The sequence below is a fragment of the Coregonus clupeaformis genome, chromosome 8 (genome assembly GCF_020615455.1).
Source record: "Coregonus clupeaformis isolate EN_2021a chromosome 8, ASM2061545v1, whole genome shotgun sequence".
Lineage (NCBI taxonomy): Eukaryota > Metazoa > Chordata > Actinopteri > Salmoniformes > Salmonidae > Coregonus > Coregonus clupeaformis.
Window position 1 is genome coordinate 31255162 of NC_059199.1, and position 14853 is coordinate 31270014.

Below are 14853 nucleotides of genomic sequence, written 5' to 3' on the forward strand. Positions count from 1 at the left end.
GTGTGTGTGTGAGAGAGAGTGATACAATCTTGAGGTACACCAAAACAGCATATCTCCATTTCTATGTATTTACTAAACAATTACAAATACTATATGACATTACATTGCTACTGCACAGGTATTGGTGTAGTATTCTGAGTTAACTTGCCTCTTTATTCAATGGTATAATAATCAAGAAATCCACTTTGTGGGAAATACCCTCCCCATCTGCAGAGCATTTCCTGACCCTGACCATAGTATTAACTCTTTGAGGCTCACACCCTCTGTGTCCACATAGAGACTGCAGGTGTCACGAATACCGCCGAGGCTGCTCCTCCTCCTTGTTCGGGCAGACTTCGGCGTTCGTCGTCCCCGGAGTACTAGCTGCCACCGTTTGATGTTTCGATGTTCGTTTGGTCATGTCTATTTTAGTTCACCTGTTTCGTATTCTGTCCTGATTATGTCACTTATAAGTTTCCCTGTGTTATGTTTTGGAGTTGTGTGTTGTTGTCCGCCTGTCGTTTGTCTGTTGGTTTATGTTGTGCTTTAGTGTTTTACGCGTTGCGCCTAGATTTTCGCCTCCTGTGTTTTGAGGCCATTTATTTTCTGTATTGTGTATTCAGTCAAGTAAAGCTGTTTGACTTATCCGCTGTGTCCTGCGCCTGACTTCACCACCACATCCACAAGTACATCGTGACAGAACAACACACCTATTACCATGGAGTCAGCAGGAGCAGCGGCGGGAACCGAGTCGCTGGAAGATCGGGTCAGCTTCCAGGACGCCAGAATCCAGCAACTCGGGTCCGCCATGCAGGAGGTCATGGACACCCTGCGCCGATGGGAGAGAGGAGGTTTGCCCACACCTCCTCCTACCTTACCACCACCATCGGCCAGCCCCACCATACCAGCTCCGGAGTCCAGTGGCATTCGGCTCTCGCTCCCGAGGGCATATGATGGCACCGCAGCCGGGTGTCAGGGGTTCCTCCTTCAAGTGGAGCTCTACCTGGCTACCATACACCCGGCGCCCTCGGGATACGAGAGCGTTTCCGCCCTCATCTCCTGTCTCTCCGGCAAGGCGTTGGAGTGGGCCAATGCCGAATGGAGGGGAATAGACGCCGCCACCATCAGCTACGCGGAGTTCTCCCGCCGTTTCAGGGCTGTGTTCTATCATCCCCCTGAGGGTAAAGCGGCGGGAGAGCGTCTGTTCCACCTTCGACAGGGGAAGAGGAGCGCCCAGGAGTTTGCCCTGGACTTCCGGACTCTAGCGGCGGATGCGGGGTGGAATGAGAGGGCCCTCATGACCACTATCGGTGTAGCCTGCGTGAGGACGTTCGACGAGAGTTGGCCTGCAGGGACACCAATCTCACCTTCGACCAGCTGGTGGACATGTCAATCCGTCTGGATACCCTGCTGGCCACCCGCGGACGTCCAGAGTTGGGGCCGTCCATTCCATCCTCCAGCACCTCCGAGCCGAGCCCTATGGAGCTCGGGGGTGCTGTCGCTAGAGAGAGGAGGAGGGATATACCGAGGGAGGCCGTCCCCTGCACCAACTGTGGTCGTAGAGGACACACTGCGGCTAGGTGCTGGGGAGGGTCTCCAGGGGGTCTAGGCAGCAGGTCGTGCACTGGGGAGTCATTCCAGGTGAGTAGGCGCCCCACTTACCCAGAGCTCTCTGTTGTTCACTTTTGTATACCTGTAGTATTTCCTCAGGTTGCATCTCAGTCCCAGCATAAGGCGCTAGTCGATTCAGGCGCAGCTGGGAATTTCATTGATCGTAATTTTTGTGTTAAGTTAGGGATTCCCCTCCGACCAGTAGATGTGCCTTTCCCTATCCATGCCCGAGATAGTCGTCCGTTGGGATCTGGGTTGATTAGGGAGGTCACAGCGCCACTTAAGATGAGGACGCAGGGGGGTCATGAAGAGATTATTCAGTTGTATCTGATCGACTCTCCTGCGTATCCCGTGGTACTGGGGCTTCCTTGGTTAACCACCCATGATCCCACCATTTCGTGGCAACAGAGGGCTCTCAAGGAGTGGTCTAACCAGTGTGTCGGGCGATGTTTAGGTGTTTCCGTAGGGGCGACCACGGTGGAGAGTCCGAACCAAGTGCCCGCAATGCACATTCCCCCCGAGTATGAGGATTTGGCACTCGTGTTCAGTAAGACTAGGGCGACGCGTTTGCCACCTCATAGACGGGGAGATTGTGCGATAGATCTCCTGGCGGGTGCGGCACTTCCGCGGAGCCATGTGTATCCCTTGTCTCAAGAGGAGACAGCGGCTATGGAGACATACATAGCCGAGTCTCTGAGACAGGGATACATACGGTCCTCCACTTCCCCTGTGTCCTCGAGTTTCTTTTTTGTGAAGAAAAAGGATGGAGGTTTGCGCCCGTGTATTGATTACCGTAATCTCAATCAGATCACAGTTAAATACCGTTATCCTCTGCCTCTGATTGCGAGTATGACGGAATCATTACGCGGAGCGCGTTTCTTCACAAAACTGGATCTCAGGAGCGCTTACAACTTGGTGCGCATTAGGGAGGGAGATGAATGGAAGACAGCATTTAGTACCACCTCGGGTCATTATGAGTATCTCGTCATGCCATATGGGTTAATGAATGCTCCTTCAGTCTTTCAATCCTTTGTGGACGAGATCTTCCGGGACTTGCATGGGCAGGGTGTGGTCGTGTACATTGACGACATTCTAGTGTACTCATCTACACGAGCCGAGCATGTAGCCCTGGTACGCCGAGTGTTGGGTAGGCTGTTGGAGCATGACTTGTATGCCAAGGCAGAGAAATGTCTGTTTTTCCAGGAGTCCATCTCCTTTTTGGGTTATCAGTTGTCTGCGTCAGGGGTGGAGATGGAGGTTGACCGTGTGTCAGCCGTGCGTAATTGGCAGACTCCAACCACTGTTAAAGAGGTGCAACGGTTTTTGGGTTTTGCCAATTACTACCGGAGGTTTATCCGGGGTTTTGGACAGGTGGCAGAAGGGGGGCCCGGTGCGTTTGCAGTGGTCGGCTGAGGCAGACAGGGCGTTTAATAAACTGAAGAACCTGTTTACCTCGGCTCCGGTGCTGGCGCATCCGGACCCCGCTTTAGCGTTCCAAGTGGAGGTGGACGCGTCAGAGGCCGGTATTGGGGCAGTATTGTCTCAACGCTCAGGCACGCCTCCTAAACTCCGGCCCTGCGCTTTTTATTCAAAAAAGCTCAGCCCGGCGGAACGAAATTATGACGTAGGGGACAGGGAGCTGCTAGCCGTAGTTCAGGCCCTAAAGGTGTGGAGGCATTGGCTTGAGGGGGCTCAACACCCTTTTCTCATTCTGACTGACCATCGTAACCTGGAGTACATCCGGGCAGCTAGGAGACTGAACCCTCGTCAGGCTAGGTGGAACATGTTTCTGACCCGGTTTGTCTTTAAGCTTACATACATCCCAGGGCCCCAGAACGGTAAGGCAGATGCACTGTCCCGGCGGTATGACACAGAGGAGAGGTCCATTGAGTCCACACCCATACTGCCGGAGTCTTGTCTGTTGGCACCGGTGGTGTGGGAGATCGATGCGGAAATCGAGCGGGCGTTACGCACCGACCCTACTCCTCCGGAGTGTCCAGTGGGGCGGACGTACGTGCCGCTCGAGATCCGTGATCGTCTCATATATTGGGCTCACACGTCGCCCTCCTCTGGACATCCAGGTATTGGCCGGACAGTGCACTGCCTTAGTGTAAAGTACTGGTGGCCAACATTGGCTAGGGACGTGAGGGTTTATGTCTCCTCCTGCTCAGTGTGCGCCCAGTGTAAGGCGCCTAGACACCTGCCCAGGGGGAAGTTACAGCTCCTGCCCGTTCCACAACGGCCGTGGTCTCACCTCTCGGTAGACTTTGTCACTGACCTACCTCCCTCCCAGGGGAATACCACCATTCTGGTCATTGTGGATCGGTTCTCTAAGGCCTGTCGTCTCATCCCAATGCCGGGTCTCCCTCTGCTTTGTTTACCCACATCTTCCGGCACTACGGGGTTCCCGAGGATATAGTGTCAGATCGAGGTCCCCAACTCACCTCTAGAGTCTGGAGGGCGTTCATGGAACGGTTGGGGGTCTTGGTTAGCCTTACCTCGGGTTTTCACCCTGAGAGTAATGGGCAGGTGGAGAGAGTGAACCAGGATGTGGGCAGGTTTCTGAGATCGTATTGCCAGGACCGGCAGGAGGAGTGGTCGGGTTATATCCCTTGGGCAGAGATTGCCCAGAACTCTCTTCGCCACTCCTCTACTAACCTGACCCCTTTCCAATGTGTGTTAGGGTATCAGCCGGTTCTGGCACCATGGCATCAGAGCCAGATCGAGGCTCCTGCAGCGGGCTATCCGTAGACAGAAGGCGAGTGCCGATCTCCACCGCAGTGAGGGTCCGGTGTACGCACCTGGAGATCGAGTCTGGCTCTCGACTCGAAACCTGCCTCTTCGCCTGCCCTGCCGGAAGCTGGGTCGGCGGTTTGTGGGGCCATTTAAAGTGAGGCCGGTGGTAACTGGTCAAATCAAATCAAATCAAATCAAATTTTATTGGTCACATGCGCCGAATACAACAAGTGCAGACATTACAGTGAAATGCTTACTTACAGCCCTTAACCAACAGTGCGTTTATTTTAAACAAAAAAAGTAAGAATAAAACAACAACAAAAAAAAAAAGTGTTGAGAAAAACAAAGAGCAGAAGTAAAATAAAGTGACAGTAGGGAGGCTATATATACAGGGGGGTAACGGTGCAGAGTCAATGTGCGGGGGCACCGGCTAGTTGAGGTAGGAATCTCACATTCCTGGTCCACTCCAGGAATGTGAGATAAGAGAGACTCCTCCGCCCCCACTGGACATCGAGGGGGCTCCGGCGTACTCAGTCAGGTCCATCGTGGATTCGAGACGTCGGATGGGGGGTCTACAATATCTCGTGGAGTGGGAGGGGTACGGTCCGGAGGAACGGTGCTGGGTGCCTAGGAGGGATATCTTAGATCCCTCCCTCCTGACGGAGTTCCACCGAAACCATCCCACGCGCCCTACTCCGCATCCTCCTGGCCGTCCCCGAGGGGGGTACTGTCACGAATACCGCCGAGGCTGCTCCTCCTCCTTGTTCGGACAGGCTTCGGCGTTCGTTGTCCCCGGAGTACTAGTTGCCACCGTTTTATGTTTCGATGTTCGTTTGGTCATGTCTAGTTTAGTGCACCTGTTTCGTATTCTGTCCTGATTATGTCACTTATAAGTTTCCCTGTGTTATGTTTTGGAGTTGTGTGTTGTTGTCCGCCTGTCGTTTGTCTGTTGGTTTATGTTGTGCTTTAGTGTTTTACGCGTTGCACGTAGGTTTTTGCCTCCTGTGTTTTGAGGCCATTTATTTTCTGTATTGTGTATTCAGTCAAGTAAAGCTGTTTGACTTATCCGCTGTGTCCTGCGCCTGACTTCACCACCACATCCACAAGTACATCGTGACAGCAGGGGTGCAGGACGTGACAAATAAACTCGAAACAGGGAATGTTTACTGGTTGCTCATGAGGTCAAGGGGAAGTCAATGTGTGGAATAAATTTAACTAGTTGTGGAAAATATTCTAGATCAAGAAAAATAAGGTAAGGAACAAGCGCTGCATGCATACTATGTGTGCCAAACAGGTGCTGCGTAGATTACAATATAATTTTCTGACCTTTTGGAACAACGTAAACAACAATAACTACATTATATGCGTACCAGAGAGTTTGTTGTAATGTTTTTTTTGCTAAGCCTTTATTACAGCAAAGACTAAAAACAGTCACATTCATTTGTGAATGCAATTTCCGAAATGGAACGGCTTATTGTTTAAGCTAATTATTCTAAGCTCGCTTTATTTTATTTTAAAACTAACATGCTTGATTGCATTTCAAATCATGAATGACTCATATGCTGTGTGATGACATGAACGAATGAAAGATTGATTGATACAGTAGCCTATATAACCATTGAAATATAGGCCTAAATAAGTTACAGTATTAAGACTAAACAGGATATGCTCTTAGGCCTACAGCTCGGGCTGCTATACTAAGCCTACTAAAGATAATGGCAATACTTATTATAATGATGATCATAATAATAATAGTAATAATAACAATAAGAAGGATATCAAGAAAAAGCAGGGTTATTATTATTATCATTATTATTAATTCTGACACTTTGGAACAATGTAAACAACACTAAATAAATTATAAAGATACCAGAGAGGCTGTTCTAACGAAAAAAAAGTGTAAAGCCTTTATTACAGCAAAGCAAAGATTAAAAACAGCCGAATTTGTGAAATCGTTTACTTTACATGTTGTTGTGTGAGCCTTGGTGCTCACCGAACCATTAGGCTATTAAACAAACACTCAAGCAGGCAACAGAAGCAGGATCTGACTTATTTCTGTAGATATACAGTTGAAGTCAGAAGTTTACATACACTTAGGTTGGAGTCATTAAAACTTGTTTTTCAACCACTCCACAAATTTCTTGTTAACAAACTATAGTTTTGGCAAGTTGGTTAGGACATCTACTTTGTGCATGACACAAGTAATCTTTCCAACAATTGTTTACAGACAGATTATTTCACTTATAATTCACTGTATCACAATTCCAGTGGGTCAGAAGTTTACATACACTAAGTTGACTGTGCCTTTAAACAGCTTGGAAAATTCCAGAAAATGATGTCATGGCTTTAGAAGCTTCTGATAGGCTAATTGACATAATTTGAGTCAATTGGAGGTGTACCTGTGGATGTATTTCAAAGCCTACCTTCAAACTCAGTGCCTCTTTGCTTGACATCATGTGAAAATCAAAATAAATCAGCCAAGGCCTCAGAAAATGTTCTTTAGAACTCCACAAGTCTGGTTCATTCTTGGAAGCAATTTCCAAACGCCTGAAGGTACCACGTTCATCTGTACAAACAATAGTACACAAGTATAAACACCATGGGACCACGCAGCCATCATACCGTACATGAAGGAGGCGCGTTCTGTCTCCTAGAGATGAACGTAGTTTGGTGCGAAAAGTGCAAATCAATCCCAGAACAACAGCAAAGGACCTTGTGAAGATGCTGGAGGAAACAGGTACAAAGGTATATATATCCACAGTAAAACGAGTCCTATATCGACATAACCTGAAAGGCCGCTCAGCAAGGAAGAAGCCACTGCTCCAAAACCGCCATAAAAATGCCAGGCTACGGTTTGCAACTGCACATGGGGACAAAGACTGTACTTTTTGGAGAAATGTCCTCTGGTCTGATGAAACAAAAATAGAACTGTTTGGCCATAATGACCATCGTTATGTTTGGAGGAAAAGGGGGGGGTCTTGCAAGCCGAAGAACACCATCCCAACCGTGAAGCACGGGGGTGGCAGCATCATGCTGTGGGGGTACTTTGCTGCAGGAGGGACTGGTGCACTTCACAAAATAGATGGCATCATGAGGAAGGAAAATTATGTGGATATATTGAAGCAACATCTCAAGACATCAGTCAGGAAGTTAAAGCTTGGTCGCAAATGGGTCTTCCAAATGGACAATGACCCCAAGCATACTTCCAAAGTTGTGGCAAAATGGCTTAAGAACAACAAAGTCAAGGTAATGGAGTGACCATCACAAAGCCCTGACCTCAATCCCATAGAACATTTGTGGGCAGAACTGAAAAAGCGTGTGTGAGCAAGGAGGCCTACAAACCTGACTCAGTTACACCAGCTCTGTCAGGAGGAATGGGCCAAAATTCACCCAACTTATTGTGGGAAGCTTGTGGAAGGCTACCCGAAATGTTTGACCCAGGTTAAACAATTTAAAGGCAATGCTACCAAATACTAATTGAGTGTATGTAAACTTCTGACCCATTGGGAATGTGATGAAATAAATAAAAGCTGAAATAAATCATTCTCTCTACTATTATTCTGACATTTCACATTCTTAAAATAAAGTGGTGATCCTAACTGACCTAAGACAGGGAATTTATACTAGGATAAAATGTTAGTAATGGTGAAAAACTGAGTTTAAATGTATTTGCTAATGTGTATGTTAACTTCCGACTTCAACTGTAAATGGATCATTTATAAAGCCAGGCTCATTTAACAGTTAAGCTATTGATTATTGACCTAATTAAGTCGGGGTTTCCTCTCCTCACTTTTCTTAGACAATAAGGCAAGGGCTGTTTTCTCATCTCTTCATTCTGCTGCTGCCTCCGCCACATTGTTCTCAACAACAATACGCAGATTAAATGTGCTATCATGCACATAGCAACATGGTCTAGGAAAAGGCACCAATTCAACAGAGCACTGATGTGTTTCAGAACTGCAGACAGTGACCACTATCCAACGCGGGAGAAAGTGCATTTGTTATAAAATAATATAATTTTTATTCTTGCACCATTGTTCTTATGTAATATAACCATATGCAATTTCAGTAACACGTCTTAGAGTGATGGACTGTGCCATCCCCACGGCCTCCACAATGGATTAGTCCACTGAGACTGGTGCGAATCAGACATGTGTTTTGTACACCATGATATTTGTACATTAATTTTTTGCTACTGCTCCGCTAAATAAATATTGGTCAACCAACAGCCTATCGACCAGTCAAATAAATGGGGTCAACCCTACTAGCTATATAATCTTCCAGAACCTCATGTTTAGTTGTCAGCTGGTGTAGTGTCTTAGAGTCTAGGATATGCTGACCGTTGCAGAAAGTGTGTTAGAGGAAACTTGGCTCTAAGATTTTGCTGATGTGGCAAAATGGTGTAATAGATGAACTGTATTCTACTCTGCTGAAAACATCTGGAAATCATTACTAAAGTTCATGGAAAGATGATATGGGGAGAGAGGTAAAAAAAGGCCAGGGATTGGTTTTTAGAATCACACCATATTACGTCATAAATGATATAAAACCATGTCTTGAACAATAGGAAAGGGGAATAGCGAATTACAGAATTTGGCTGTTGCTGTCCCCAGATATCTGCAGGTATCTGTAAAATTCCGATGCTGAATATCCTTTGTTATAATAAACCTTTATAAACAGAGTACAGTGTCGGCGGATTCCTTATCATCACAAGCATGGACCAGCAAAGGTGTGTCTTTTAGGCACTACACTGGCTAGTCACTTGTGTAGCTAAATTCACTTGTATAGTCTCTTCATGGATGGCTAGAGTGCTCACAAGACTGAGATACAGAAAAATACAGTGCCTTCGGAAAGTATTTAGACCCCATGTCTTTTTCCACATTTTGTTACATTACAGCCTTATTCTAAAATTGATAAAATTGTTATTTTTCCTCATCAATCTACACACAATATCCCATTATGACAAAGCAAAAACAGGTTTTTAAACATGTTTGCTAATTTATTAAATATAAAAAACTGAAATAAGACATCTACATAAGTATTCAGACCCTTTACTCAGTACTTTGTTGAAGTACCATTGGCAGCGATTACAGCATCAAGTCTTCTTGGGTATGACGCTAGATGCTTGGCACACCTGTATTTGGGGAGTTTCTCCCATTCTTCTCTGCAGATCCTCTCAAGCTCTGTCAGGTTAGATGGAGAGCGTTGCTGCACAGCTTTTTTCAGGTCTCTCCAGAGGTGTTCGATCGGGTTCAAGTCCGGGCTCTGGCAGGGCCACTCAAGGACACTAAAGGACATTCAGAGACTTGTCTTGGCTGTGTGCTTAGGGTCGTTGTCCTGTTGGAAGGTGAACCTTAGCCCCAGTCTGAGGTCCTGAGCACTCTGGAACAGGTTTTCATAAAGTATCTCGCTGTACTTTGCTCCGTTCATCTTTGCCTCAATCCTGACTAGTCTTCCAGTCCCTGCCGCTGAAAAACATCCTCACAGCATGATACTGCCACCACCATGCTTCTCCGTAGGGATGGTGCCAGGTTTCCCTCCATACGTGACACTTGGCATTCAGGAAAAATACTACAATCTTGGTTTCATCAGACCAGAGAATCTTGTTTCTCATGGTCTGAGAGTCTTTAGGAGCCTTTTGGCAAACTCCAAGCGGGCTGTCATGTGCCTTTTACTGAGGAGTGGCTTCCGTCTGGCCACTCTACCATAAAGGCCTGATTGGTGGAGTGCTGCAGAAATGGATGTCCTTCTGGAAAGTTCTCCCATCTCAACACAGGAACTCAGAGTGACCATCGGGTTCTTGGTCACCTCCCTGACCAAGGCCCTTCGCCCCGATTGCTCAGTTTGGCCGGACGGGCAGCTCTAGGAAGAGTCTTGGTGGTTCCAAACTTCTTCCATTTAAGAATGATGGAGGCCACTGTGTTCTTGGGGATCTTCAATGCTGCAGACATTTTTTGGTGCCCTTCCCCAGATCTGTGCCTCCACACAATCCTGTCTCGGAGCTCTACAGACAATTGCTTCGACCTCATGGCTTGGTTTTTGCTCTATCATGAACTGTCAACTGTGGGACCTTATATAGATAGGTGTGTGTCTTTCCAAATCATGTCCAATCAATTGAATTTACCACAGGTGGACTACAATCAAGTTGTAGAAACATCTCAAGGATGATCAATAGAAACAGGATGCACCTGAGCTCAATTTCGAGTCTCATAGCAAAGTGTCTGAATACTTATGTAAATGTTTTATTTCCGTTTTTTATTTGTAATACATTTGCAAAAATTTGTAAAAACCTGTTTTCACTTTCTCATTATGGGGTATTGTGTGTAGATTGCTGAGGGGAACAAATTATTTAATCCATTTTAGAATAAGGCTGTAACGTAACAAAATGTGGAAAAAGTCAAGGGGTCTGAATACTTTCCGAAGGCACTGTGCCAATGGGTTGCATATTTCTACATCTGTTTCTTTCAGGTAGGCTCGCAGGCAACATAAGATTTAACCCAGGCAAAAGAACGCCAAGGCAGCAGCTGCTAAAAAGAAGGGAGCAGCAGCAGACCAGAAGACTTCAGCCAAGGCAGCACTGGACCACACCTGTCCTGTCTGTCGGGTGAGTATTAGTGTTTGGTACTGTATGTGCCTTTAGAAGGAAGGGCAAATCCGTTTTGGTGATTTATATAAATACATTGCAGCACGCTTTTGGAATCATTCAGCAGTTTTTACCATTGGAATTTAATGTTGAAAGTTAAATTATATTCCCAAAGGTTGAAAATGATGCTGACGCTGCTTCCTGTTGACAAGACATTTTGATAAATAGCCCAATGTCAAAACACAGTTTTAAAGTGTCCAAATCAATAACCAATATGCAGAAACAGTTTGTGATATATTGAAAACCTAAACATAAAATGTATCATATGCACATACACGTGTAACAATAGTAATCATATTACTTGTATTTTTTATAAACTGCACACGCACCCTGTTGTTTTGACAAGTGGCAATAAATCACTGATATCGATTTGGGGGGACATCAGGTTGTATGCACTAACAACAACAAAAAAACACATGGAGGCTGGATGTTTTGTACATCACTGGTTAGGGGACAACCTGCAGAAGACAGTCAGCTAGATTTTGGAGTGATACAGTTTTATTTGTTGGTCGACCAAAACGGAAAGAGAACATTTATTTGTCAATCACTCATATCGATATCACATTGAAATCGTAGGGATGAAAAATGTATGCACTCAATAACTGTAAGTCGCTCTGGATAAGAGCGTCTGCTAAATGACTAAAATGTAAATGTAAATGTAAATGAATTGTGCGAGAGGGGGAGGTGAGGTTGCACGTCCTGTTAAAACTAACACAGCTCAAAAACCAAATGGAATCTGTGAATAATGTGTACATCACTGCTTAGAGGACAATTTGTAGACGACAGCTAGTTAGGCCTACATTTTGAAGTGTTGTATTTTGATTCAAGTGGGTCGCCAACGCGGTAAGTGTTACGCAACACTTTTTTTGTTAATCACTTCCATTGATATCACGCGGAAATCAATAAAAAAGGGTTGTAAATGTTTGGGGTGTAGCGCTGTTTGAACTAACACTATTCACACTTGTAGGCCCTCTCCTATTCTCGCTATACACCAAGTCACTTGGCTCTGTCATATCCTCACATGGCCTCTCCTATCATTGCTACGCTGACGATACACAACTAATCTTCTCCTTTCCCCTTCTGATAACCAGGTGGCGAATCGCATCTCTGCATGTCTGGCAGACATATCAGTATGGATGATGGATCACCACCTCAAGCTGAACCTTGGCAAGACGGAGCTGCTCTTCCTCCCGGGGAAGGACTGCCCGTTCCATGATCTCGCCATCACGGTTGACAACTCCGTTGTGTCCTCCTCCCAGAGTGCGAAGAGCCTTGGCGTGACCCTGGACAACACCCTGTCGTTCTCTGCTAACATCAAGGCGGTGACCCGATCCTGTAGGTTCATGCTCTACAACATTCGGAGAGTACGACCCTGCCTTACACAGGAAGCGGCACAGGTCCTAATCCAGGCACTTGTCATCTCCCGTCTGGATTACTGCAACTCGCTGTTGGCTGGGCTCCCTGCCTGTGCCATTAAACCCCTACAACTCATCCAGAATGCCGCAGCCCGCCTGGTGTTCAACCTTCCCAAGTTCTCTCACGTCACCCCGCTCCTCCGCACACTCCACTGGCTTCCAGTTGAAGCTCGCATCTGTTACAAGACCATGGTGCTTGCCTATGGAGCTGTGAGGGGAACGGCACCTCCGTACCTTCAGGCTCTGATCAGTCCCTACACCCAAACGAGGGCATTGCGTTCATCCACCTCTGGCCTGCTGGCTCCCCTTCCTCTGCGGAAGCATAGTTCCCGCTCAGCCCAGTCAAAACTGTTCGCTGCTCTGGCACCCCAATGGTGGAACAAGCTCCCTCACGACGCCAGGACAGCGGAGTCACTCACCACCTTCCGGAGACATTTGAAACCCCACCTCTTTAAGGAATACCTGGGATAGGATAAAGTAATCCTTCTATCCCCCCCCTAAAAATAAATACACATTAAAATTAAAAAAAACATTGTAAAGTGGTTGTACTACTGGCTATAAGGTGAATGCACCTATTTGTAAGTCGCTCTGGATAAGAGCGTCTGCTAAATGACGTAAATGTAAATGAAAATGTAAATGTTGTAGAAGGCTTACATCTATATTTTGGAATGTCAGGTGTTGATTTCGGGAAGGAACAGACCACTTTTTTGTTAGACTAGTTTAAACGAATCATGACGCGGCATAGGATATCAACAGTGACAACGGTTGGCAGTTATTTAAGTGATAGTTTGACTGTCAAATCCATGAATTGGTGTGTGGCCAACGACTTTTATAGAGAGACCGCCTCAAATTTTCTGTGCCATTTCATTAAATTCTGTGCCATTTCTAAGTCCTGCACATTCCAGTGCGTGTGACAAAATCATCCTTACAAAGACAAAGATATTGATCTGTTTTAAGCAATCAATCTTCTCTTCTCTGTCATCAAGGCAAAGGGTGGCTACTTTAAAGAATCTCAAATATAAAATATATTTTGATTTGTTTAACACTTTTTTGGTTACTACATGATTCCATATGAGTTATTTCATAGTTTTGATGTCTTCAATATTGTTCTACTATGTAGAAAATTGTAAAAATAAAGAAAAACCCTGGAATGAGTAGGTGTGTCCAAACTTTTGACTGTTACTGTACATACAGTATATCTATATTAAATAGTTATAACCCTTAACTAATACTGTTTATATGTGTGCATATCTTTGTCTTATAGAACCACAACAATAAGATTCCAAGTTATTCGGATTACCACAATCATATAAACATCCTCAAATACAAACAGCTGTGTCTGCATGTGTGCGTGTGGTGGTGACCAAGTGTTTAGTATGGGCCTCAACATCATGTTCTAACCGGACAGCACTATAGTGCGCAGAACCAAACCAATCAGTTATAAGTATATAGCGGGTGAGGGCATTCACAGCCGACCGCTCAGACGGGTGAGGGCATACTAGCCAGCTGTTTTACGTGGTCTTTCTAGCTGGATTTAGTGACAACAGTATTTTACATGGTCTGTCATTTCTTTAGCGACCAATAGTTTTTACAGTCATTGTGATAACTATAAACTTTTATACTAACATCACCAATCTGAGGTAAAATGGATGTGTAATTCCACTACATTTTATGGGGTGAAAATGCAGACTTGTAGTAACAAACTGTCCACAGTCCACATTCGGGAAATAGCGGAATATACAATAATTTACTATGCCACAATAATTCAACATGTCAACTTAAGATGATAGTATACAGTATGTTGCCCACTCACAAACTATTGCAAAAATGACATCTATTTCTCACTCATTTAACCATTTGGAGAGTAAAATAATGCTCTCAAACACAATTTAACTGGTCGCTGTAGACTAGAGCCTCCATAGTCTGTGCAGCAGCCTGAACGTTTGACGTCCCTACCTTTTTAGGTTTCTTTTCATGTCTAGTCCATTGTACTGGCCTGTGTGATGTGTAGTGGTTTGATGCATTTCTTGCTTTGCTTATTTTTTGTCACCTGAAAATTCAGTCTCAGCCAACAATTGTTGATATCCTTCATTCCTTACCTGACCCTTACAGACACAGATACCGGACCCAAAGACATTCAAGCAGCACTTTGACAGCAAGCATCCCAAGTCCCCAATACCTCCAGAGCTGGTTGCTGTTGAGGCTTAAAATACCACACACACACACAATGGACCTACAGCTGGGATAAGATGCTCTCATCATTCAGACTCACAGTATACATGTTAGCAGCAAATTCTTGCCCTATGCTTCAACTGTATTTCATATGGCTCAATATGTGGAAATGTTGTCACTCATCGCCTTTCATGTTGTGATTCACAGACACACGATGACCACGATTTGAGCGCTGCAACTGGGACTGAATGGCGTCAAGGGACAAAACACTGAGACCCCTGGACATGGGTGGGGGAA

The 14853-nt window shown here is 45.5% G+C and overlaps 1 pseudogene; it reads left to right on the forward strand.

Moving 5' to 3' along the window:
• Window positions 1–697: 697 nt before the first annotated feature.
• Window positions 698–14592, forward strand: LOC121572492 (annotated as a pseudogene).
• Window positions 14593–14853: the final 261 nt, after the last annotated feature.